The sequence below is a fragment of the Chiloscyllium plagiosum genome, unplaced genomic scaffold (assembly GCF_037043375.1).
Source record: "Chiloscyllium plagiosum isolate Xiang-an unplaced genomic scaffold, Cpla_swu_hap1 HiC_scaffold_27, whole genome shotgun sequence".
Classification (NCBI taxonomy): domain Eukaryota; kingdom Metazoa; phylum Chordata; class Chondrichthyes; order Orectolobiformes; family Hemiscylliidae; genus Chiloscyllium; species Chiloscyllium plagiosum.
In genome coordinates this window covers 19,775,852-19,800,544 of record NW_028270165.1, presented here as the reverse complement: position 1 = coordinate 19,800,544, position 24,693 = coordinate 19,775,852, and the positions used below count along the sequence as shown (strand labels likewise).

Below are 24,693 nucleotides of genomic sequence, written 5' to 3'. Positions count from 1 at the left end.
AGTTTAATTCAGATGAATGCGAAGTGCTGCATTTTTGAAAAACCAATCAGATCAGGACTTATACACTTAATGGTAAGGTCCTAGGGAGTGTTGCTGAACAAAGAGACTTTGGAGTACAGATTCATAATTCCTTCAGAGTTGCAGGTAGATAGGATAGTGAAGATGATGTTTGGTACGATTTCCTTGATTTCCTTTCCCAATAAATCAAGTGGCTCCATCAGAGGTTGATGTAACATTTGGTTCTTTCCTCATGTCTTCCTGCAACGAAATTCACAAAATAAGTGATCACTGTCAGTACAGTGAAATAAATATAATGTGGGCGGCATGGTGGTTAGCACTGCTACCTCACAGCGCCAGAGACCCGGGTTCAATTCCCGCCTTAGGCAACTGACTGTGTGGAGTTTGGACATTCTCCCCATGTCTGTGTGGGTTTCCTCCAGGTGCTCCGGTTTCCTCCCACAGTCCAAAAATGTGCAGGTTAGGTGAATTGGCTATGCTAAATTGCCTGTAGTGTTAGGTGTAGGGGTAAATGTAGGAGAATAGGCCTGGGTGGGTTGCGCTTTGGTGGGTCGGTGTGGACTTGTTGGGCTGAAGGGCCTGTTTCCACACTAAGTAATCTAAAAAAAATGACAACTCCTGTAGATTACCAGATGCCTGTTGATCACATATTATCCAGGACACATCAGGCAGCCAGATAGCCTTAAGTGTGTATTGAGGAAAACTTCATTTGGTTACAATGACTTGGAAATGAAACTGAATAAGGATATGAAAATGAAACATCATAGAGTCATACAGGTTACAGCACAGAAACAGACCCTTCAGTCCAACCTGTCCATGCCGACCAGATATCCCAACCCAATCTAGTCCCACTTGCCAGCTCCCGGCCCATATCCCTCCAAACCCTTCCTATTCATATACCCATCCAGATGCCTTTTAAATGTTGCAATTGTACCAGCTCCCACCAGTTCCTCTGGCAGCTCATTCCATACATGTACTGGAGTGAAAAAGTTGCCTCTTAGGTTCCTTTTACATATTTCCCCTCTCACCCTAAACCTATGCCCTCTAGTTCTGGACTCCCCGACCCCAGGGAAAAGACTTTGTCTGTTCATCCTATCCGTGCCCCTCATGATTTTATAAACCTCTATAATGTCACCCCTCAGCCTCCGACGCTCCAGGGAAAACAGCCCCAGCTTATTCAACCTCTTCCTATAGCTCAAATCCTCCAACCCTGGCAACATCCTTGTAAATCTTTTCTGAATCCTTTCAAGTTTCACAACACCTTTCCGATAGGAAAGAGACCAGAACTGCACGCAATGTTTCAACAGTGGCCTAACCAACGTCCTGTATAGCAGCAACATGACCTCCCAACTCCTGTACTCTGACCAATAAAGGAAAACATACCAAACGCCGTCTTCACTATCCTATCTATCTGTGACTCCACTGTCAAGGAGCTATGAACCTGCACTCCAAGGTGTCTTTGTTCAGCAACACTCTCTGGGACTTTACCATTAAGTGCATAAGTCCTGCTAAGATTTGCTTTCCCAAAATGCAGCAACTCACATTTATCTAAATTAAACTCCACTGCTTGATAAAATAAAGCCAGTAAAGTTGCTGAATGACTTCCTGCTCACCTATTAAATAAAATTGATGACAAGAAATACAGCATGTAATTCCATTACTATATTAGGTAAAAGATCATAGCCATGCAGCTTATACAACAGTGAATATCAGACTTACACCATATGAAGCAATTTATATTTAATATAAATCTACATATTATATCAATTAAAATCATAAAACATCTGCAGTGCAGAAAGAGGCCATTTGACCCACTGAGTGCATTGGGTATAGGAGTTGGAAGGTCAAGTTGCAGCTGTACAGGACATTGGTTAGGCCACCTTTGGAATGTTGCATTTATTCTGGTCTCCCTCCTATAGGATAGGAAGATATCGTGAAACTCCAATAGATTGATAAGGATGTCGCCAGGGTTGGAGGGTTTGTGGTATAAAATGAGACTGAAAAGGATGGGGATGTTGCCCTTGGGCCGTCAGAAGCAGAGGGTGAACTTGTCGAGATTTATCAAATCATGAGTGGCACGGATAGGGGAAATGGGTAACATCTATGCCCCAGGGTGGGGGAAGTCTGAAACCAGAGGGCATTGGTTTAGGGTGAGAGGGCAAAGATTTAAAAGCGACCTAAGGCTGGGAGATTGTGGAATGGGCCTTGATCGACTGAATGTTTTATTGTTCCAGAAGGTGTTAGGGCTGGGGGGTGGGGGTGGGGGTGAAGGTCAGAGCTTCAGCAGAGCTGAGAACAGCTGACATCTTCCTCTGTGGGAACAGGGAGATCAACAGAGGACGAGAAATCAGGACCTGAAATCCAAGCTGACACCACACGACCATGTTATCAGTGCTTTGATGAGCAGTGCCAACTCTCTACCTTTACCTAGCTTCCCATTTGACTTGAATGGCACCCCCTCAATATTCAGGATCTAATCCTTGTCATCCTGAAGCCGCATCGCTGTAGAGAGTCTCCGATCATAATTATTCTCTTCAACGTGTGCAGTCAATTCATTCAGTTTTGTGACAATGCAGCACACATTCCGACACACTCTTTAGTTTCAAGTTTTGTGATTTTTAGAATCCAATTTTGAGTGCTGATACATTTATCCTCCTTGTCCCCTTCTATCATTCTCTGATGTTCATTATTCACATCACTACAATGCTCACAAGCCTCAATTTAGATTGGCCATGCTAAATTGCCCATTGTGTCCAGGGATGTGCAGATTAGATGGGTTAGCCATGGAAAATGTAGGGTTATAGTTTCATAGTAATAGAAGCAGGAGCAGGCCATTTGGCCCATTGAACCTGCTCTGCCATTCATTAAAATCATGGCTGATCGATTCATTGTCTCAGCTCCTCCTATCTGCATGATCCCGACTACCCTTAATTCCCCTATTATGTAAAAACTCATCCAGTTGTGTCTTGAATATACTTAATGAAGCTGCCTCTACTGCTTCCTTGGGCAGAGAATTCCAAAGATTCAGTACTCTCCCGGAAAAACAGTTCCTCCTCATCTCTGTCCGAATTCTACTCCCCCTCATATTGAGGCCAATACCCCTAGTCCAGGTCTCACCCACCAGCAGAAACGACTGGATAGGGTGGGAGGGGGATCTGTGAGAAACGTTCTTCGGAGGGAATGGCGTAAACTTGATTGTTGGAACGGCCAACATAACTCCCGCCTTTTAAACTCAATCCCTTTAGTAATGATGGACAAAATTCCATTTGCCGTCTTAATTACTCGTTGCACCTGCAGACCAACCCTCTGATTCGTGTCCAAGGACACCCAGGTCCCTCTGCACAGCAGCATGCTGCAACTTCTCACCATTAAGTCATAGTCCTTTTTACTGCTATTCCCATGAAAATGGATGACTTCACATTTATTAACATTGTTTTCCATCTGCAGACCTTTGCCCACTCACTCAAAATATCTATGTTCCTCTGCAAAGTTTCACAGTCCTCTGCAAACTTTGACCTGTGACCCATTATCCCCAACTCCAAATCATTATTATAAATTGTGAATAATAATAATGCAACCAATGGATCAGATCGAAGCTCTGCAGTCCTACCCTATCCAGTAGTGGACAATTAACAAATTCATTGGAGGAGGTGGCTCCACCAATATCCCCATCCTCAATGATGGAAGAGCCCAGCACATCAGCACAAAAAAATCAGGCTGAAGCACTCACAGCAATCTTCAGCCAGAAGTACCAAGTGGATGATCCATCTTGGCCTCCTCCAGTGATCTCCAGCATCACAGATACTTGTCTTCAGACAATTCCAGAAGTTTATAAAATGATGAGGGGCACAGATAGGGTGAAAAGCCAAAGTCTTTTCCTGTTCTGACTGGCCATAACTGAGCAGGACACAGACAACTAGCCATGGTTAATGCAGCGGAACATAGTTGACAGGAGTTAGACATCTTGGGAAAAATGTTTGCTTAAGATAGTTCTGACAAGTAAAACGATAATAACTCTGTCGACTCTTTAATTATTTAATCAATCTGTTCTAATATTTAGATTAGGTTGCTGAACAAAGAAACCTTGGAGTGCAGGTTCATAGCTCCTTGAAAGTGGAGTCACAGGTCGGTGGGATAGTGAAGGCGGCATTTGGTATGCTTTCCTATATTGGTCAGAGTATTGAGTACAGGAGTTGCGAGGTCGTGTTGCGGCTGTACAGGACATTGGTTGGGCCACTGTTGGAATATCGCGTGCAATTCTGGTCTCCTTCCTATCAGAAAGATGTTGTGAAACTTGAAAGGGTTCAGAAAAGATTTACAAGGATGTTGCCAGGGTTGGAGGATTTGAACTATCGGAAGAGGCTGAACAGGCTGGGGCTGCTTTCCCTGGAGCGTCGGAGGCTGAGGGGTGACCTTATAGAGGTTTACAAAATTATGAGGGGCATGGATAGGATAAACAGACAAAGTCTTTTCCCTGGGGTCGGGGAGTCCAGAACTAGAGGGCATAGGTTTAGGGTGAGAGGGGAAGATATTAAAGAGACCTAAGGGACAACCTTTTCACGCAGAGGGTGGTACGTGTATGGAATGAGCTGCCAGAGGATGTGGTGGAGGCTGGTACAATTGCAACATTTACGAGACATTTGGATGGGTATATGAATAGGAAGGGTTTGGAGGGATATGGGCCGGGTGCTGGCAGGTGGGACTAGATTGGGTTGGGATATCTGGTCGGCATGGACAGGTTGGACCAAAGGGTCTGTTTCTGTGCTGTACATCTCTATGACTCGAAGATCCTTCAAATATTTATAGATATAGGTCCTTTAGTAGTTACAGATCTACCTGCAGAACAAAAAAATCATTAAAGCATTAGAAGAAAAGATTCCAACCAGTTTCAGATAGTGAAAGCAGCCCCATATCATACGGAGAGGAACGAATCATTGATACAGAAATTAGCAGACATTGGAATGTGAGGTGAATGAATACATCATAAGACACCCAAGGATAAAGATAGAGGTGACTGGTAAACATGGGAAGCAACAACTTATTAGCTAAAGAATTCTAACAGTAGGTGTAACCATAAATTTGATGGAACTGATCAAAGATCAATATGCATTTGGATCGTCTTTAATGAGGAATTTAAAAGGTTCCTGAAGCGATGGGCAAGTATCCAATGAATTGGCGGTTGCCACGATGCAGCAGGTAAATGTTACATGAATACAGGATCCAGTGTGAAAAGGCCTCAAGGAGGGAGATCAGAGTCTGGGAAACGTCACAAAGGTCCGGGGCCAGACCACAACCCTGTCCATCTCTTTATCATTCAGTGAAATGATTAACTTCATTGGAAATACATTGAGGTCAGCTGAAACTATACAAGATACTGCACCAAAATCAGAGGGCTGTTTTCCCTGGAGCATCGGAGGCTGAGGGGTGACTTTAGAGGTTGATAAAATCATGAGGAGCATGGACAGGGTAAATATACAAGGTCTTTTCCCTGCGGTGGGAAAGTCAGAACTATAGGGCATAGGTATAGGGTGAAAGGGGAAGGGACCTGAGGAGCAACTTTTTCAAGCAGAGGGTGGTGCATGTTTGGAATGAGCTGCCATAGGAAGTGGTGGAGGCTGGTACAACTGCAGCATTTAAAAGACATCTGGATGGGTATATGAATAAAGGAAGTGCTTATAGAGATATGGGCTAAGTGCTGGCAAATGGGACTAGATTAGGTTAGGATATCTGGTAAGTATGGATGAGTTAGACTGAAGGATCACTTCTGTACTGTATATCTCTATGACTCTAATTGGAACTAGCTGGGTGGGCACCATGGACCAGTTTAGGCCAAAGGGCCTGTTCCCATGCTGTCTTACTCTATGACTCTAAGTGGGCCATGGACTGAAGATTGGCAGATGGAGTTTAATTTCGATCAATGCATTTTGGTGGGTCAAACCAGGGCAGGACATACATGTCAATTGTAAGTGAGCTAGAGGGTGCAGGTGCATAGTTCCTTGAACGTGGACTCAGAGGTAGGCAGGGCGGTGAAGATGACTTTCAGCACGCTTGCTTTCATTGGTCAGAGCACTGAGCATTGGAGCATCCCATGGAGAGAAATCAGAGTTTACGTTTTGGGTCTGGTGCCCCTCAAAACTGATCCCAAAATGTTAACTCTGATTTCTCTCCACAGATGCTGCCAGATCTGCTGAGCTTTTCCAGCAACTTCTGTTTTTGTTTCTGATTACCAATGTCCAGTTTCTCAGTATTTATTGAGTTGGGACATTTTGTTGCAGCTTTATAAGATCTTCGTGAGACCACTTTCAGAATACTGCCTTCAGTTCTAGTCACCCTACTATTGAAAGGAAATTATTAAACTAGAAAGAGTGCAGAACAGATTTACTAAGATGCTACCGAGTCTGGAAAAATTGAGTTATAGGGAGAGGTTGGATAGACTGGGATTTTTTTCTCTGGAAACTGAAGGGTACTCTTATAGAGGAAGATGGAGAATAATAGGGGAATGGGTCTGGGTGAGATACTCTTCAGAAGGCCAGTGTGAATGTTTTGGGCCAAAGGGACTGTTGCCACACTGTAGAGATGCTATAATTCTATGATCCAAAAACCCGTCCAGATGCCTTTTAAACGTTGTTATTGTATCTGTCTCAACCACTTTCTCTGGCAGCCAACTCCACATACAAAGAACAAAGAAAATTTACAGCCCAGGAACAGGCCCTTCAGCCCTCCAAGCCTGAGCCGATCAAACCTACTGTGTAAACCTGTTGCCCACTTCCTAAGCATCTGTATCCCTCTGCTCCCCACCTACTCATGCATCTGCCTAGATGCATCTTAAATGAATCTACCATGCCTATCTTTACTACCTCTGCTGGCAATGGTTCCAGGTGCCCATCACCCTCTGTGTAAAGTACTTGCCGCATGTATCCCCTTTAAACTTTCCACCTCTCACCTTGAAAGCATGACCTTTCCCAGGGTGAAGGGCTTCACCCTGGGAAAAAGCTTATCTCTATCCACCCTGTCTATACATTTCATGATTTTGTAAACCTAATCAGGTCCCCCCTCAATCTCCTTTTTTGCTAATGAAAACAAACCTAACCTCTCTTCATACCTAGCACCTTCCACACCAGGCAACATCCTCATAAACCTTCTCTGCACTCTGTCCAAAGCGCCCATATCCTTTTGGTAATGTGGCGACCAGAACTGTTGCACCACCTCTACATGAAGACGTTTCCCCTCAGGTCCTTCCTAAGTCTTTCCCCTCACATCTCAAATTCATCCCCTCTAATCTTCAATTCCCCATCTCTGGGGAAAAGACGACATGGGTAAGGTTGATCATACGAAGGGAAACCGACTGACACAGCGTGAATTGGAGTTGCTCTGAAAATAAATCTAGACTCTGAAAATAAATCTCCAGTTGCTCCCTCCCCTCTGTAAGGTTGTCAGAATTGTGACAAAGGAAACAGAGATTCGTTGACCGACAGTGAAGGTCGGAACTGAAGAGAAATAAAACTTCAGATGGAATCTTTCAATTCCAGTCACTTTTGAGACAAGAGGCTGGAAGTGAGTGGAAATTGCCAGGGTCTGAATTGCTGGCTGAGTCAGAGTTCGATTCCTCCCTCGGGGCAACTGTGTGTGTGGAGTTTCCAAGTTGTCTCCCAGTGTCTGTGTGGGTTTCCTCTGGTTGCTTCATTCCCTCCCACAATCCAAAGATGTGCTGGTTAGGGTGAATTGATCATGCTTAATTGTCCCATAGTGTTCAGGGATGTGTCGGTGCGGTGCATTAGTCAGGGGTAAATGTAGAGCAATAGGGTAGAAGAATGGGTGTGGGTGGGTTACTCTTCAGAGGCTCAGTATGGATTGTTGGGCTGAGGGCCTGTTTCTGCACTGTAGCGATTCCATGATTCTTCTACGATTCATACAACTATCGGCCGGATGAAGTGGCCAAGTCCTTACCTCAGAGGGAGCAAGACATTGTCTTGGCATCACCACTTTCTGATGGAAATTAATATGAGAGACTATTTTGGGAGCTGGACATCTGTCAGTTGGACATTGATGAATCTTTGGCTTTGCATTAATGAGATTTACAAGAAGAGGGGTGACCTTATAGAGGTTTACAAAATCATGAGGGGTGTGGGTAGGGTGAATAGTTAAGGATCCCCCCCCCACCCCCAAGAATGGGGGAGTCCAGAACCATGGGGCATAGGTCCAAGATGAGAGAGAAAAGACACAAACAGGACCCAATGGGCAACCTCCACCCCCAACCCAGAGGGTGGTGCGCACACAGAACGTGCCATTAGAGGAAGTGGCGGAGGCTAGCACAACCACAACATTCAGAACAGACCAATGGGAGCAGCTTGGGTGTGTCCAGCACCCTCGACCACATTTCCTACTTTTATTTTAGATTTTTGCCTTAAGCAGGAGGAGTTGGAAGCTTCAGTAAGTGTCTCTTGGCTGCTACTCTCTCTGAATTTGCTCGTTGGTTTGTTCCTTCTGGAGAACATGATGTGAAAATGTGTGTTGGAATTCGCCTTTTTGCCAAAAAGGGTGTGTTTAAAGGGATGTTACTGTATCGGAATAGTTAGTTAGTAACAGTTACTCTGTGTCTATTAAGTTTCCAGTCTGCAGAATTATCCTAAATTCCTCTCTTTAGCTGTATTTTAATGACAGCCTTTAAGCAAATCATGTTTTGCTTAACGGCCAGCAGTCACATTTCACATATGGCTTTAAAATGAGAAAAAAATGAGGGTCACGGCTACCTTCTTAAAGTATTTGTTCGGGGATCCGGTCTGGTCCGTAACAATTGTGCAGTGAGGATTCGATCTGTCTAACTGGTTCAAGCTCCTTCCACAGCCAAGTACACAGGAAGACTCTCACTCAGGTAGTGTTCCTGGGAATACTTCCTCTGATGGTCAGTCGAACACTTTCACACACATCTGTGCGTGTTCTCACATTCCATGCATTTCCAATCGCACTGATGTTTAAAAACTTTTGAAGCCAACAGAATAGATAAATGTTTCACATTTGAGGTCCAGAGACTTGTGATCTTCAGATCATGGCGAGTTGAGTGTCTGTTTCAGACCTGAAATGACTTTTGCTTTCAGACTTCTCTCTGTAGATCCTTCCCTTCTTGTAACCTGTATAAAGAGATTATGAAAGTCAGCGCAGAGATTTAGAGGAGACAATTCTGGTTTTCACATCCCCAAAACCAAAAGATCTTCCTTTACATTCTGTTATCTTATATACCGTAACATTTGATCAGAGACTAATAGGGATGTGAGCACATGCGTTATCTGGATAGTCAGACCATTGTAACCTGAATGACTCCTCGAGTTGTAAGGCATGGAAACAGACCCTTCGGTTCAACTAGTCCATGCTGAACATAATCCCAAACTAAACTCGTCCCACTTGCCTGCTGCTGACCCAATATCCCCCCCACACCTCTCCTTTTAAATGTTGTAATTGTAGCAGCACCACCACTCCCTCTGGCAGTTCATTCCACACATGAACCACTGTGTAAAAGACCTTTGCCACTTCTGTCTCCTCTCACCCTAAAAATGTGCCCCTTAGTGGGTGGCACGGTGGCACAGTGGTTAGCACTGCTGCCTCACAGCGCCAGAGACCCGGGTTCATTTCCCGCCTCAGGCGACTGACTGTGTGGAGTTTGCACATTCTCCCCGTGTCTGCGTGGGTTTCCTCCGGGTGCTCCGGTTTCCTCCCACACTCCAAAAATGTGCAGATTAGGTGAATTGGCCACGCTAAATTGTCTGTAGTGTTAGGTGCAGGGGTAACTGTAGGGGAATGGGTCTGGGTCGGTGCGCTTCGGCGGGTTGGTGTGGACTTGTTGGGCCGAATGGCCTGTTTCCACACTGTAAAGTAATCTAATCTAATCTAATCTAGTCTTGAAATCCCCCAGCCTATGGAAAATACACCTCATTCACTTTATCTATACCCCTCAAGATTTTATAAACCTCTACCAGGTCACCTTCAATGTCTGAAGCTCCAGTGAGAAGAGTCCCAACCGATCCATCCTATCCACATAGCTCAAACCCTCCATCCCCAACAACATCTGGTAAATCTCTTTTGAAACTCTCCCCACCAGTCAAAGGATCAATGATTTCAAAACTGAATGGGTATTTGAAACAAAAATAAACTTGCAGGGTTACAGGGGGCACAGGTGTTGTTCTTAACTTAAAATATCAAATTAAAACCTTTAGTATCATAATAACCATGGGGCAGCACAATGGCTCAGTGGTTAACACTGCTGCCTCACAGCACCAGGGACCAGGTTCAATTCCAACCTTGGGCAATGTTCATGTGGGGTGTGAACATTACCCCAGTGTCGGCATCGGTTTCCTCCCACAGTCAAAGAGGTGCAGGTTAGCGTGAATTGGCCGTGCAGATGTACCCATAGTGTTCAGGGATGTGTAGGTTAGGTGGATTGGCTATGCTAAACTACCAGTGTCCAGGGATAAGCAAGCTCAGGGGATTAGCCATGGAAAATGCAGGGTTGGGGTAGATCTGAGTGGGATGTTCTTTGGAGGGTCAGTGGCAACTTGGTGGACCGAATGGCCTGCTTCCCCATTGTAGGGATTCTACGATTCTAACCCTCTGTCTTGAAATTGAGTCATAGAGGTCTATAGCATGGAAACAGTTCCTATGATGCCTAGTTTTCACAATTAATTTAGTCCCATTCCCCTGCATTTAGGCCATATCCCTCCATACCCCTCCCATCCATGTATCTGTCTAAATGTTTCTTCAATGACTGTTTGAATTCGTGTATCGCTGGACATCGGAGTGCATCTGGGAAAATTAACAAACAGTGAAATTCACAACGAATCTTGGAGGAACTATTGGGCGAAGTTCACAGCACAGAATTAGATAAGTTAATTGTTGTTTTAAGTCTGTCCCAAGAGAAAAGCTGCAGTAGTGAGTATAGTGGATTCTTTCTTGATGATGTGTTTTTGGAGACAAGTCTTTTGATTAAACATAAAATATAAGCCATAGCTATTAATTTAACCTGGAGCAGTGTTTGTAGAGGAATAAAACGTTCTGTGGCCAGCAGAGAAAAAGCAGAATGGTGTGTTGTTTCCCTGGTGCCAGGATCAAGGCTGTCCCAGAGAGGGTGCAGAATGTTCTCACAGGGGAGATGGGCCAGTAGGAGGTCATTGTCCACATTGGAGCCAATGACATTGGAAGGGAAAAGGTTGAGACTCTGAAGGGAGATTAGAGAGAGTTAGGCAGAAATTTAAGAAGGAGGCCCTCAAGGGTAGTAATATCTGGATTACTCCCAGTGCTACGAGCTAGTGAGGGCAGGAATAGGAGGATAGAGCAGATTAATGCATGGCTGAGGAGCTGGTGTATGGGAGAAGGATTCACATTTTTGGATCATTGTAATCTCTTTTGGGGTAGAAGTGAGCTGTACAAGAAGGACGGATTGGACCTAAATTGGAAGGGGACGAATATACTGGCAGGGTAATTTGCGAGAACTGCTTGGGAGGATTTAAACTAGCAAGGTTGGTGGGGGGGGGGACCCAAGGAGATAGTGAGGAAAGAGATCGATCTGAGACGGGTACAGCTGAGAACAGAAGTGAGTCAACAGTCAGGGCAGGCAGGGACAAGGTCGGACTAATAAATTAAACTGCATTTATTTCAATGCAAGGGGCCGAACAGGGAAGGCAGATGAACTGAGGGCATGGTTAGGAACATGGGACTGGGATATCATAGCAATTACAGGCTCAGGCATGGCTCAGGCATGGGCAGGACTGGCAGCTTAATGTTCCAGGATACAAATGCTACAGGAAGGATAGAAAGGGAGGCAAGAGAGGAAGGGGCGTGGCATTTTTGATAAGGGATAGCATTACAACTGTGCTGAGGGAGGATATTCCTGGAAATACATCCAGGGAAGTTATTTGGGTGGAACTGAGAAATAAGAAAGGGATGATCACCTTATTGGGATTGTATTATACAGCCCCCAATAGTCAGAGGGAAATTGAGAAACAAACTTGTAAGGAGATCTCAGCTATCTGTAAGAATAATAGGGTAGTTATGGTAGGGGATTTTAACTTTCCAAACATCGACTGGGACTGCCATAGTGTTAAAGGTTTATATGGAGAGGAATTTCTTAATTGTGTACAAGACAATTTTCTAATTCAGTATGTGGATGTACCTACTAGAGGAGGTGGAAAACTTGACCTACTCTTGGGAAATAAGGCAGGGAAGGTGACTGAGGTGTCAGTGGGGGAGCATTTTGGGGCCACCAACCATAATTCTATTTGTTTTAAAATAGTGATGGAAGAGGATAGACCAGAACTAAAAGTTGAAGTTCTAAATTGGAGAAATGCCAATTTTGACGGTATTAGGCAAGAACTTTTGAAAGTTCATTGGAGGCAGATGTTCGCAGGTAAAGGGACGGCTGGAAAATGGGAATCCAGTGAAAGTATACTCCTGTCAGGGTGAAAGGGAAGGCTGGTAGGTTCAGAGAATGCTGGATGACTAAAGAAATTGAGGGTTTGGTTAAGAAAAAGAAGGAAGCATATGTCAGGGATAGATAGAGTGAATCCTTAGAAGAGTATAAAGGCAGTAGCAGTATACTTAAAAGGGAAATCAGGAGGGCAAAAAGGGGACATGAGATAGCTTTGGCAAATAGAATTAAGGAGAATCCAAAAGGTTTTTACAAATATATTAAGGACAAAAGGGTAACTAGGGAGAGAATAGGGCCCCTCAAAGAACAGCAAGGGGGCCTTTGTGTGGAGCCACAAAAAATGGGGGAGATATAGACTGTAGGGAAATAGATGGTGACATCTTGCAAAATGTCCCGATTACAGAGGAGGAAATGCTGGATGCCTTGAAACGGTTAAAAGTTGATAAATCCCCAGGACCTGATCAGGTGTACCCAAGAACTCTGTGGGAAGCTAGAGAAGTGATTGCTGGGCCTTTTGCTGAGATATTTGTATCATCGATAGTCACAGGTTAGGTGCCAGAAGACAAGAGGTTGGCAAACGTGGTGCCACTGTTTAAGAAGGGGGGTAAAGACAAACCAGGGAACTATAGACTGGTGAGCCTGACCTCGGTGGTGGGCAAGTTGTTGGAAGGAATCCTAAGGGGCAGGAAGTACATGTATTTGGAACGGCAAATACTGATTCGGGATAGTCAACATGGCTTTGTGCTTGGGAAATCAAGTCTCACAAATTTGACTGAGTTTTTTGAAGAAGTAACAAAGAAGATTGATGAGGGCACAGCAGTAGATGTGATCTATATGGACTTCAATAATGCGTTCGACAAGGTTCCCCATGGGAGATCCTAGGGAATGTTGCTGAACAAAGACCTTGGAGTGCAGGTTCATAGTTCCTTGAAAGTGGAGTCACAGGTAGGTAGGATAGTGAAGAAGGCATTTGGTATGCTTTCCTATATTGGTCAGAGTATTGAGTACAGGAGTTGGGAGTTGGGAGGTCATGTTGCGGCTGTACATGACATTGGTTAGGCCACTGTTGGAATATTGCATGCAATTCTGATCTCCTTCCTATCGGAAAGATGTTGTGAAACTTGAAAGGGTTCAGAAAAGATTTACAAGGATGTTGCCAGGATTGGAGGATCTAAGCTACAGGGAGAGGCTGAACAGGCTGGGGCTGTTTTCCCTGGAGCGTCGGAGGCTGAGGGGTGACCTTATAGAGGTTTACAAAATTATGAGGGGCATGGGTAGGATAAATAGGCAAAGTCTTTTCCCTAGCGTCGGAGAGTCCAGAACTAGAGGTCATAGGTTTAGGGTGAGAGGGGAAAGATATAAAAGAGACCTTTTCACGCAGAGAGTGGTACGTGTATGAAATGAGCTGCCAGAGGATGTGATGGAGGCTGGTACAATTGCAACATTTAAGACGCATTTGGATGGGTATATGAATAGGAAGGGTTTGGAGTGATATGGGCCCGGTGCTGGCAAGTGGGACTAGATTGGGTTGGGATATCTGGTCAGCATGAACGGGTTGGACCAAAGGGTCTGTTTCCATGACTCTACGACAAAATTGTATTCGCTTCCACCACCACCTCTGCCAATCTGTTCGAGACACTCTCCACTCTCTCCGTGTAAACGTTTGCCCCTCTGGACCCATTTATATCTCTCCTCCACTCACCTTAAACTTATGTCCTCTAAGTTTAGACCCCCACATGGGGAAAAAGCTTTGGCTGTCTACCTTATCTATGCCTCTCGTGATTTTATATCACGTCTCAGTCCCCTGTGCTCCTGGGGAAAAAAGAAGTCCTAGCCTATCCAGCCTCTCCTTCTAGCCAAGTAGCATCCTAGTAAATCTTTTCTGCATCCTTTCTACTTAGTAATATCCTTCCAACAGTAGGGTGACTAGAATTGCATGCTGTACTCCTTACCAACATCTTGTACAGCTGCAACAAGATGTCCCAACTCCTATACTCGATGCTCTGACCAATGAAAGCAAGCATGCTGAAAGTCTTCTTCATCTCCCTGTCTACCCATGACTCCACTTTCTAGGACTTCTTCGAGACACTGCAGTGTCACATGCAGTGTCTCGAACTTCTTGGTTGGAGACACTGCATGTGAAATAGATTCAGTGCTATATTAAAGGCAGAAAAGAATAACAAAAGTATACGATTAGAGAGCCAGGAATTATGTATCGAGATAAGGTACTGAAATAGTCGAGATAAGCACCAACTAATAATGTCTACCAATAAGCATCGAATCTGTTTCACATGCAGTATTCAAACCGAGAGATCTAGGGTGCAGGTTCATAGCTCCTAGAAAGTGGAGTCACAGGTAGACAGGAAAGGCTTTTGGCCCGCTTGCTTTCATCAGTCAGAGCACTGAGCATCGCAGTTGAGATGTCTTGTTGCAGCTTTCACACATACCACACAATAACACAAGACATGACCCTGCCTTCCTAACTGACCGTCCCTTTGAATATCATATGGAAGACACCCCTTTAACTGTGATGATCAGAAAAGATGGCATCCTTCGAAAAAAAAGTGTTGTACCAACAAATATTGGACAGAGGGAGAAAGTTGCACTTTGAGGTGAAGATCAATCTTCATTGAGAGAGGAGCAGCAGCAGCTTCAGAAGCTCATGGTCCAACTTCTGCATTTAGACATGGGGAGGGGGTGGGGAATTCTGATTGGTAGGAGGAGCAGGCACCTTCCAGTCCTTCTGGGCTTCCTATTGGTCAATCCCCAGACATGCGCCTCCTTGACCAGGAGATTCACATGTCAACTATCCAATGGGAGACAGCCAGCCTGGAAATATGGGGATTGTACCTGAAACAACCCCACAGAGGCGTGTCACCATGTTACCCTTTATTTACATGTGCAGAAACCTTGACACTGGTCCAGTTTGCTCAGAGTGAAAAGAACCTCTGACATGCCTGTTTCTGTCAGCCAGGGCTCCCCGATTGGACCAGGTTAACAGCCCCAATCAAGGAACTCATATTCTGTGCGATCCACCTAACTGACATTATAATCACCACAGAACCTAGTACTTCTCTTCACCGAACACTGCAATTACTTTACTTTTTAGTTTAATGTTCCAACTCTCTTTTGAATGCCATAATTGAATCTAATTCCAACACATACTCTCACAGACCATTCCAGAGGTCGAAGCATTTTCAATCATTAGATTAGAATTACGTTTTGGATCACACTCAAAAAGATTTCATTTGGACTATTGCTTCCAATCATTTGCAGTAATATCTTCATATGAACAAATTTACAACTTAGTGGGTTTTTTCAAATTTTATAACATATTGGGGTAGTACGGTGCTTAGCACTGCTACCTCACAACGCCAGGGACCCAGGTTCAATTCCAACTTCAGGTGACAGACTGTGTGGAGTTTGGATGTTCTCCCTGTCTACAGGCGTTTCTTCCCACAGTCCAAAGATATGGAGGGTGGGTGGACTGACCGGGCTAAATTGCTCCATGATGTGTAGGCTAGGTGGATTAGCCATGGTAAATGCAGGGGCATGGGGTGATTCTGAATGGGATGCTCTTTGGTGGGTCAGTGCAGACTCAATGTGACAAATGGCCTCTTTCTGCACTGTAGGAATTTTATGCATCTCTGTCTGACGTCTTGCAAATGCACCTTTCTGAAAAGGACAGTTTGCTGTCATGTTCAGTACTGCAGTGTCTATATTTTCCCACATACCTCTAAATTAGTTTTGCATGAAATTCCCCCCATTTCCACTGTATCTTAGCTAGCATTCCCCCTTTCATTCCTTATCAATTTTTCCATTACCGTGACTTATGATCCTTTTCTCTTTATAGATTATTGTAGACTAAGTCTAGTTACCATGTTTACCAAAGTATAAGATGAAAATGCATTTTTTTTTCTGATCCCATACTTAACTATCCCATAAAGCTTGTTAAGGGGGAGGGGGAGGGTGGAATTGAGGAAACTGGTGAAATCTATACTGATCCCAATTGTTGGATGGTCCCATAATGGAAGATGAAGTGTTCTTCCTCCAGGTGTCAGGTGGCTAGAGTTTGGCGATGGAGGCAGCCCAGGACACACATGCCTTACCTGAGTGGGAGGGGTAGTTAAAGTGTTCAGCCACAGGACAGTGGATCATTTACTTCGCTTGTCCCAGAGGTGTTCTCCGAAACGTTCTGCAAGTCCAGTCTCCCTAAAGCAAAGGAGACCACGTCAAGCACAACGGACGTGTAAATAAATCTTATAAATAAATTGTATAAATTTTAGCCTGCCAGAGTTATTTCCTATCAGACTTTAATAAAGTTGGATGACGGGATGAAAGAGTCTGTTGGTCAGACTTGAATCAGCACCCCGAAATGAGACAAAGCCATTAATATCAGTGAACTGCATTTGTTAAAAGCAGGAGTTCTTGATTTATTTTCACATGTGGTATTCACATCTGCACATTCAATGTGAAACTCTGACATCAGAAATGACATGACACCATTAATTTTGTCTTACAATATTCCAACAAACAAATTGATAGCACACAGTGAATACCATGTCCGATTATTGTGAAATTAAATTTGACCAAATAAAATGTAAAATCAAATGGGAGATAACAAATGGGCGAAGGGCAGAAGGCAAGAAATGCAGCATCATAGGTGGTGCTCCTCCAGGGAGTGTATTTTACCAACTACAACTGCTCAATATAAACAAACACTCTGACATGACCCTCCGGTTTTAATGTAAACCATAGCCCCATACAGTAGGTACCATTTAAATAAGTTAATAGATACAAGCCTTGAGCAAATCCAGCCTCCAGCCGGACCCCCCGCTTCTTGGAGCTCGGACCTTCCTCCAGCTCCGGGGGGTTGTTGAGCTCCTGGGCTCCGGCCGCCGCCGAAGAAGCCGCGGGCGCCGACTCTCTCTCCTCCACCGCCGACATTTTTAATTTGTTTTCTCGTTCACCCGATAACCGTCACCTCCCCCTTCCCGGGCCCCGGGAATTATACACAAATAAACAATAAACCCCACCGGGCACTGTCTCCTTTTCTTCACAACTTTTGTTTGAAAAGTTCCGGCTTTAATTTAAAATGTATTTTCTGAGGTAAACGGTGCATGTCTGCCCCCTCCCTCCGTCAGAAACCGCCCGCTGAGTCGATGAGAAAACCGCAACCTCGCGCCGCCATCTTTGTTTTTCTTCTTCTTTCCGTCTCCTCCTTCAGTGACGTGCGTCATCCGCGCCTCCTCCAATCAGAGTGCACCTTACTCCACCTGACCAATGGCGGCCGGCTTTGCAGTCAAAAAGGAAGCCACAACCCGGATTGTCGCTCTCCGATTCGTCCGCACCGACCGCAGCCTTTAGGATTGGTGGAGAGGTTCGCAGGCCCTTCACTGTCCCCGCCCCTTTACTACAATGGGCTCGAGGGGTTCAGGAGGAAGGTGTTCTCACCCATTCATTCAACAGGAGATGGGCTCAATTTACTGTAATGGGCTGTAGGGGTACAGTGGTTGTGTCTCATGTTGAGGAAGAAGATGTTTCCTCTCATTCAACAGAAGAGGACCTATTTACTACAGAGGTTTTTTTTGTGATGCAGCTGTAGTCTCGCATAGAGCCCTGAGGCTCAGGTTTAAATCCCACTGCTCCAGTATGTGTAATAACAAACTCAATTTTTTTTCAGTCATAAGTCACACAAACTATAGTCCAACACGTCTATTTGAAATCGTACGCGCTTGGAGCGTAGCCTCTTCATCAGGTGAAGACATGGAAAACAAAACGTGCAGGAAAGAGAATTCAGATAAATGATCAGCCATGGATGGTGATGAAAGACAGAGCTTCTCAACAGTCAATTGCCTATTTCCATTCCTATTTCTGATCTTCTTAGTACATGACAAGTTGTATATTTTCCAAACATTAATTTTATTTCCATGGTTTAAAAATGAATATTTAAGAATGGTCAGTTTATTCTTTCTCACTTGAGCACATTGTGACCCACAACTATTTAGATACCACTGCTAATATCATAGCCCCTCTCATGAGATATCAGGGGAACAATTCATGAACAAAATTTGACACCGAGTCACTCGAGTAGACACTTGAACAGAGAAAGTGCCCAACAGATATTGGGAATCTAAAGGTTATTGAAGTGAAATGTTAAGAGCAGGTGAACACCTCCAATAAGGGAACTCACCTGACTGACCTAATTATAATCACCCACAGTATCCAGTACTACTCTTCACCGAACATGGATTACTTTCCTTTTCAGTTTAATGATCCAACTATCTTTTGAATGCCATAATTGAATCTGACTCCAACACTCTCTCTCACAGACCATTCCAAAGGTCGAAGATTTTCAATCATTAATGACATATGTTCTGGATCTCTTCCAAAACACAATTCATATGGATCTTGCTTCAAATCATTTGCAGTAAGTTCTTCACATGGACAAATTTGCAGCTTAGAGCATTTGTTTAAATGTTATATCATATTAGGGTGGCACAGTGCTTGGCATTGCTACCTCACAGCACTAGGGACCCAGGTTCAATTCCAGGCTCAGGTGAGTGTCTGTGTGGAGTTTACATGTTCTCCCTGTTTCCTTCCACAGTCTGTTTCCTTCCATGGGTTTCCTTCCACAGTCCAAAGATGTGCAGGTTAGGTGGATTGACCATGCGAAATTGCTCTGTGATGTGTAGGTTATGTAGATTAGTCATACTAAATGCAGGAGAACAGGATGATCCTGGGTGGGATGCTCTTTGGTGTGTCAGTGCAGGTTCAATGGGACAAATGGCCTCTTTCTGCACTGTAGGGATTTTATGTATCTCTGTCTGATTTCTTGCACATGCGACTTTCTAAAAGGGATATTTTACTGTCATGTTCAGTACTGCAGTCTCTATATTTTCATGCATACCTCTAAATTAGGTTTGAATGAAATCCCCCATTTCACTGTATTTTAGCTACCATTCCCCCCCACCCCTTCCATTCCTTATTCATTTTTCCATTTCCTGTGTTATGATCCCCTCCTCTTTATATATATTATTGTAGACAGGCTAAATCTAGTTACCATGTCTCCAAAGTATGAGATGAAAATCCTTTTTTTCCTGATCCCATAATTTGGTGAGTCCATTACTACAGCTTGTGAAGGTCTCTTGCCAAAGAGAACTCTTAATCCTGCATCCTTCGGTAGGATTATATTAGGATATCTGGTCAGCATGGATGAGTTGGATTAAATGGTTTGTTTCCGTTCTGTGCATCTCTATGACTATGACTATCAAATAAGGGCCAGGAGCAGGCAGGTGGGACTAGTTTAGTTGGGGATCATGTCCTGAATGGTCTGTTTCCAGGCTGTATGACTACACAGCCTCAAATGAATGGGGATCAATCCCAAAGAGATATTAAAGGTCTCGAGCACCACCTTAGGCACATGTGTGGACACCTTCCAGATAATTGAGAGCAGTGGGGCACTGTGAAGTTCAGTACATCAGTTAGCCAGCAAGTTCTCTTCGGGAGACTTGTCTCGAGAAAGGAAGCGGTTTCCTGTCCCATCACCTGGACTGTGGATCAATTTGGAGCAGGTCCTATATCTCTGACAACATAGGTGGACAGAGTCGAGAGTGTGGTGCGGGAAAAGCACAGCAGGTCAGGCAGCATCCAAGGAGCAGGAGAATTGACATTTAGGGCATAAACCCTTCATCAGCAATGAGGCTTGTGGGCCGGGAGCGGTGAGAGATAAATGGAAGGGGGGGGGTGGTGTTGGTGAGAAGGTAGCTGAGAATGCGATAAGCAGATGAAGACGATTGGTCGGAGAGGAGGGTGGGGCGGATAGATGGGAAAGGTGATGGACAGGTCAGGAGGGCGAGTGGAGGCTTGGGGCTGTGATAAGGTGGGGGGGGCGGAAGAGGAAGGGAAGGAGGATACATGAGGAAACTTTTGAATTTCACATTGATCCCACGTGGTTGCAGGGTCCCAAGGTGGAATAAGAGGTGTTCTTCCTCCAGGCGTCAGGTGGTAAGGGTTTGGCGATGGAGACAGCCCAGGACCTCAATGATCTTGATGAAATGGGAGGGGGAGTTGAAGTGTTCAGCCACAGGGCAGCTAGGTTTGTGGGTGTGGGTGTCCCAGAGAGGTTCTCTGAAACAATCCACAAGTTGGCGTCCTGTCTCTCCGACGTAGAGAAGACCACATTGGATGCAATGGATACAGTGGATGACACTGGTGGAGGTAGAGGTAAATTTCTGTCAGATGTGGAAAGATCCTTTGGGGCCTTGAATGGAGGTGAGAGGAGTGGTATGGACACATGTTTTACACTTCCTGTGGTGGCGGGGAAGGGGCCGGGAGTGGGGTGTGGGCTGGTTGTGGGTGCATGGACCTGACGAGGGAGTCGCAGAGGAAATGGCCTCTCTGGAATATTGGTAGGGGTGGGGAGAGAAAAATATACCTGGTGATGGGGTCCGTTTGTAGGTAGCAGAGGCTGATGTGATGTATCCGGAGGTTGGTGGGGTGGAAGGTGAGGATGGTTGGGGGTGGGTTCTGTCCTTGTTCCGTTGGGAGGGGTGGGGTTCAAGGGCGGTGTTGCAGGATGTGGAGGAGATGTGCTGGAGGGCATTGTCGACCACGTGGGAAGAGAAATTGCGAACTTGGAAGGAGGAGGCCCTCTGGGATTTTCTAGGTGGAATTGGTCATCCTGGGAACAGATGCGGCGGAGGAATTGGGAATAAGGGATTGCGTTTTTACAGGAGGTGGGGTGGGAGGAGGCATAATCTAGGTAGCTGTGGGAGTCGGTGGGCTTGTAGTAGATGTCCACGGTTAGTCGGTCGCCAGAGATGGAGAGGTCCTGGAAAGGGAGATGGTCCAGGTGAATTTGAGGTTGGGGTGAAAGGTGTTGATAAAGATGACGAACTGTTCAAACTCCTTGTGAGAGCATGAAGTGGCACCAATATGGTCATCGATGTACTGGAGGAACAGGTGTAACTGAGGAAAATGGACTGTTCCATGTACCCGACAAAGAGGCAGGCATAGCTGGGTCCCATGCGGGTGCCCATGGCTACCCCTTTAGTTTGGTACATTGGTTTGGCTGCCGTCTGAGGTTTGTGCGGATCACTTCAGTGGGAACGTGCAGTCCCAGGCTCAGTGAGCAGCACTGCAAGCAAAGCTCACAGAATCCTACAGGGAAACAGGCCCTTCAACCCAACAAGTCCTTACCGACCCTCTGAAGAGTAACCCACCCAGACCCATTCCCCTGCCCCATTAGTCTACATTACCCCCTAAACAATACACTGCACCTACACATCCCTGAACACTCTGGGACAATTTAGCTTGGCTAATTCACTTGCTCATGTTTGGATTGTGGGAGCACCCAGAGGAAACCCTTGCAGACATGGGGGGAGAATGTGCATACTCCACAAAGATAGTCACCCTGAGGGTGGAATCGACCCCCGGTCCTGGCGATGTGACACAGTGGCACTAATCACTGAGCTACTGTGCCGCCCGTGAGCCAACCTGGGGTTGGGGGAAGATGGGAGGGGTGTGGGGGTGCTGTCTAGCAGAAAACAAAGAGAGCTCGCTGACGCTCCCACTGCACCCACTGTCAGAACTGTCAGGAGGTTCAGTCCTGGGGGTGACCCACATCAGCGTCGCTGGCGGAATCTGCTGGTGCCCCCTCTGGTGTCTCTGCAAGTTACTGGATGACATGAACCTCCATCTGCATTTGGGGCAGGCAAACGGCCTCTCCCCGGTGTGGACCCGCTGGTGCCTCAGCAGGTTGGAGGCCTGGGTAAAGCCCTTCCTGCACTCAGGGCAGCTGAATGGTCTCTCCCCCGTGTGAACCCGCTAGTGGTCCAGCAAGTCAGAGGAGCGTTTAAAGCTCTTCCTGCACTCAGGGCAGGGGAACGGCCTCTCCCCGGTGTGGATGTGCTGGTGCCTCAGCAGGGCAGAGGAATTACCGAAGGCCTTCCCACACTCAGGGCAGCTGAAGGGCCTCTCCCCAGTGTGGACCCACCGGTGGGCCAGCAGGGTGGAGGATTTGCTGAAGGACTTCCCGCACTCAGGGCAGGGGAAGGATCTCACCCCAGTGTGGACCCGCTGGTGGGCCACGAGGGTAGAGGCGTGGGCAAAGCTCTTCTCACACTCGGGGCAGGAGAATGGACTCTCCGTTGTGTGGACCCACAAGTGGACCATCAGGTTGGAGGAGCGGGTAAAACCCTTCCCGCACTCTGGGCAGGGGAATGGCCTCTCCCCAGTGTGACTGCGCCGATGAGTCTCCAGGGCAGACGGGAAACTGAAGCATTTCCCACAGTCGCCACACTTCCACGGTTTCTCCATGGTGCAGGATTCCTCGGGTTTCTCCATGGATGAAGCTTCAACCGCACACAAACGTGTGTACAGCCCCTGCTTTGTGTGAATTCCTCTTTCCAGATCTCCACATCCTGCAACACTGCTGTTCGTGCTACATTCCCTGAGAGACCATCACCCCCTACATTTTCCAAAACAGCAGACTTGTTTGAAATGGGGACAGCCACAGAAGACTCCTGCACTACCTGCCTACCCCCCCTACCTTTCCTGGAGTTAACCCATCTCCCTGACTGTAGCTGCGGCTTTTCTCCCTTCCTATAACTGCCAAACCATCATAGCCCCAGGTCTTGTAAATTCCTCATTACCTCGAACTGTTGCTGCCACTTATCCAATAGGATTTGTAAGCAAACACACTTACTGCAGACATAATCACCAGTAACATGGATACTCTCCCTAATCTCCCACATCTGACAGGAAGAGCATATCACTCTCATAAAGGTTACCTTTGCTCCTTCACAATCTACAGACCCAGAAAATAGTACTGTCTTTTTGCTCTAAAAAAAGTGCTCCGGGCTAACACAGTGCTTGTGGTTTATATTTTTAAAATTTAATCAAGAGACAGATGTCAGTAAAACATATAATCAAGAAAGAATCCACTCCATTCACGACTGCAGACTTACAGCTGGGTTACACGTTAAAGACTATACACTTCTCTGTTCCTGTTCTGTGAGCTCCCCCACACAGGTTCCTCCATGGTCAGCTGTGAATTTTGCTGTTCATTAACCTTTCCCAGATGCACTGCAATGTCCAGTAACTGTGCAGATTCACTGCAGTGTAAATTTCTTTTTCTCTCTCCCTCGTTTGGACTCCTTATCCATGCCCCTTATAAACCTCTACAAGGTCATCTCTCAGCCTCCTACGCTCCAGGAAAACAGCCGCTGTCTTTTCAGCCTCTCCCTATAACTCAAACCCTCCAACTCTGGCAACAGCCTTGTAAATCATTTCCAAACACTTATAAAGTTTCACAACATCTTTCTAACATAGGAGACCAGAGCTGAATGCAGTATTCCAAAAGTGGCCTAACTAATGTCATGTACAGCCATAACATGACTCCCAACTCCTGTACTCAATGCTCTGCTCAATAAAGGCAAGTGCCCCCAAACGCCTTCTTCACTACCGTGTCTAGCTGTGACTCCACATTCACAGAACTACTCATCTGAACTCCATGGTCTCTTGATGCAGGAACACTCCCCACGGCCTTACCATTAAGTGCCCTGCCCTGATGTGCCTTTCCGAAACGCAACACCTCACATTTATCTAAATGAAACTTTATCTGCCACTCCTCGGCCCATCAGCCCATCCATTCAATTCTAATTTAGATTGAACTTTCTTTCCTCTCTTATTTCCTAAACGCTGAAAATCTCCATCCCCACATCCTCCCTCCATTCTCACTTTGCTGAACCTAACCCGTGCTGTACTCATCCTGAAGTGTCTGGTTTACGCTGATTTACAGGCCCATGCCTGGGGGATCTAACTGAAACATACAGAATACTGATTGGCCTGGACAGGGTGGATGTTGGGAAGATGGTTCCATTGGTAGGAGAGACTAGGTCCCAAGGGCACAGCCTTAGAGTAAAGGGAAGACCTTTGAGAACACAGATAAAGGGGAAACCTTTGTAGCCAGAGAGTGTGAAATCTATGGAATTCATTGCCACAGAGGCTGTGTTAGGCAAGTCACTGAGTATATTCAAGACAGAGATAAATAGGTTCTTGTGCATCAAGGATATTGAAGGTTGTGGGGAGAAAGCAAGAGAATGGGGTTGAGAAACCTGTCAGCCATGATCGAATAGTGGAGCAGACCTGATGGGCTGAATGGCCTAATTTTTGCTCCTAGGTCTTATGGTCTCTTGCTGTCCTGGACATAGTAAGAGAGAACTGGGAGCAGGAGTAGGTCATTTGGTCTTTCAAGC

General features: G+C 45.7%; 1 protein-coding gene and 1 pseudogene across 2 annotated transcripts in view; both read right to left on the bottom strand.

Moving 5' to 3' along the window:
* Nucleotides 1-24,693, bottom strand: part of LOC148143355 (uncharacterized) — a 352,041-nt gene that overhangs the window by 278,525 nt on the left and 48,823 nt on the right. The window lies entirely within an intron of this gene.
* On the bottom strand, nucleotides 4,851-22,753 carry LOC148143356 (uncharacterized; annotated as a pseudogene).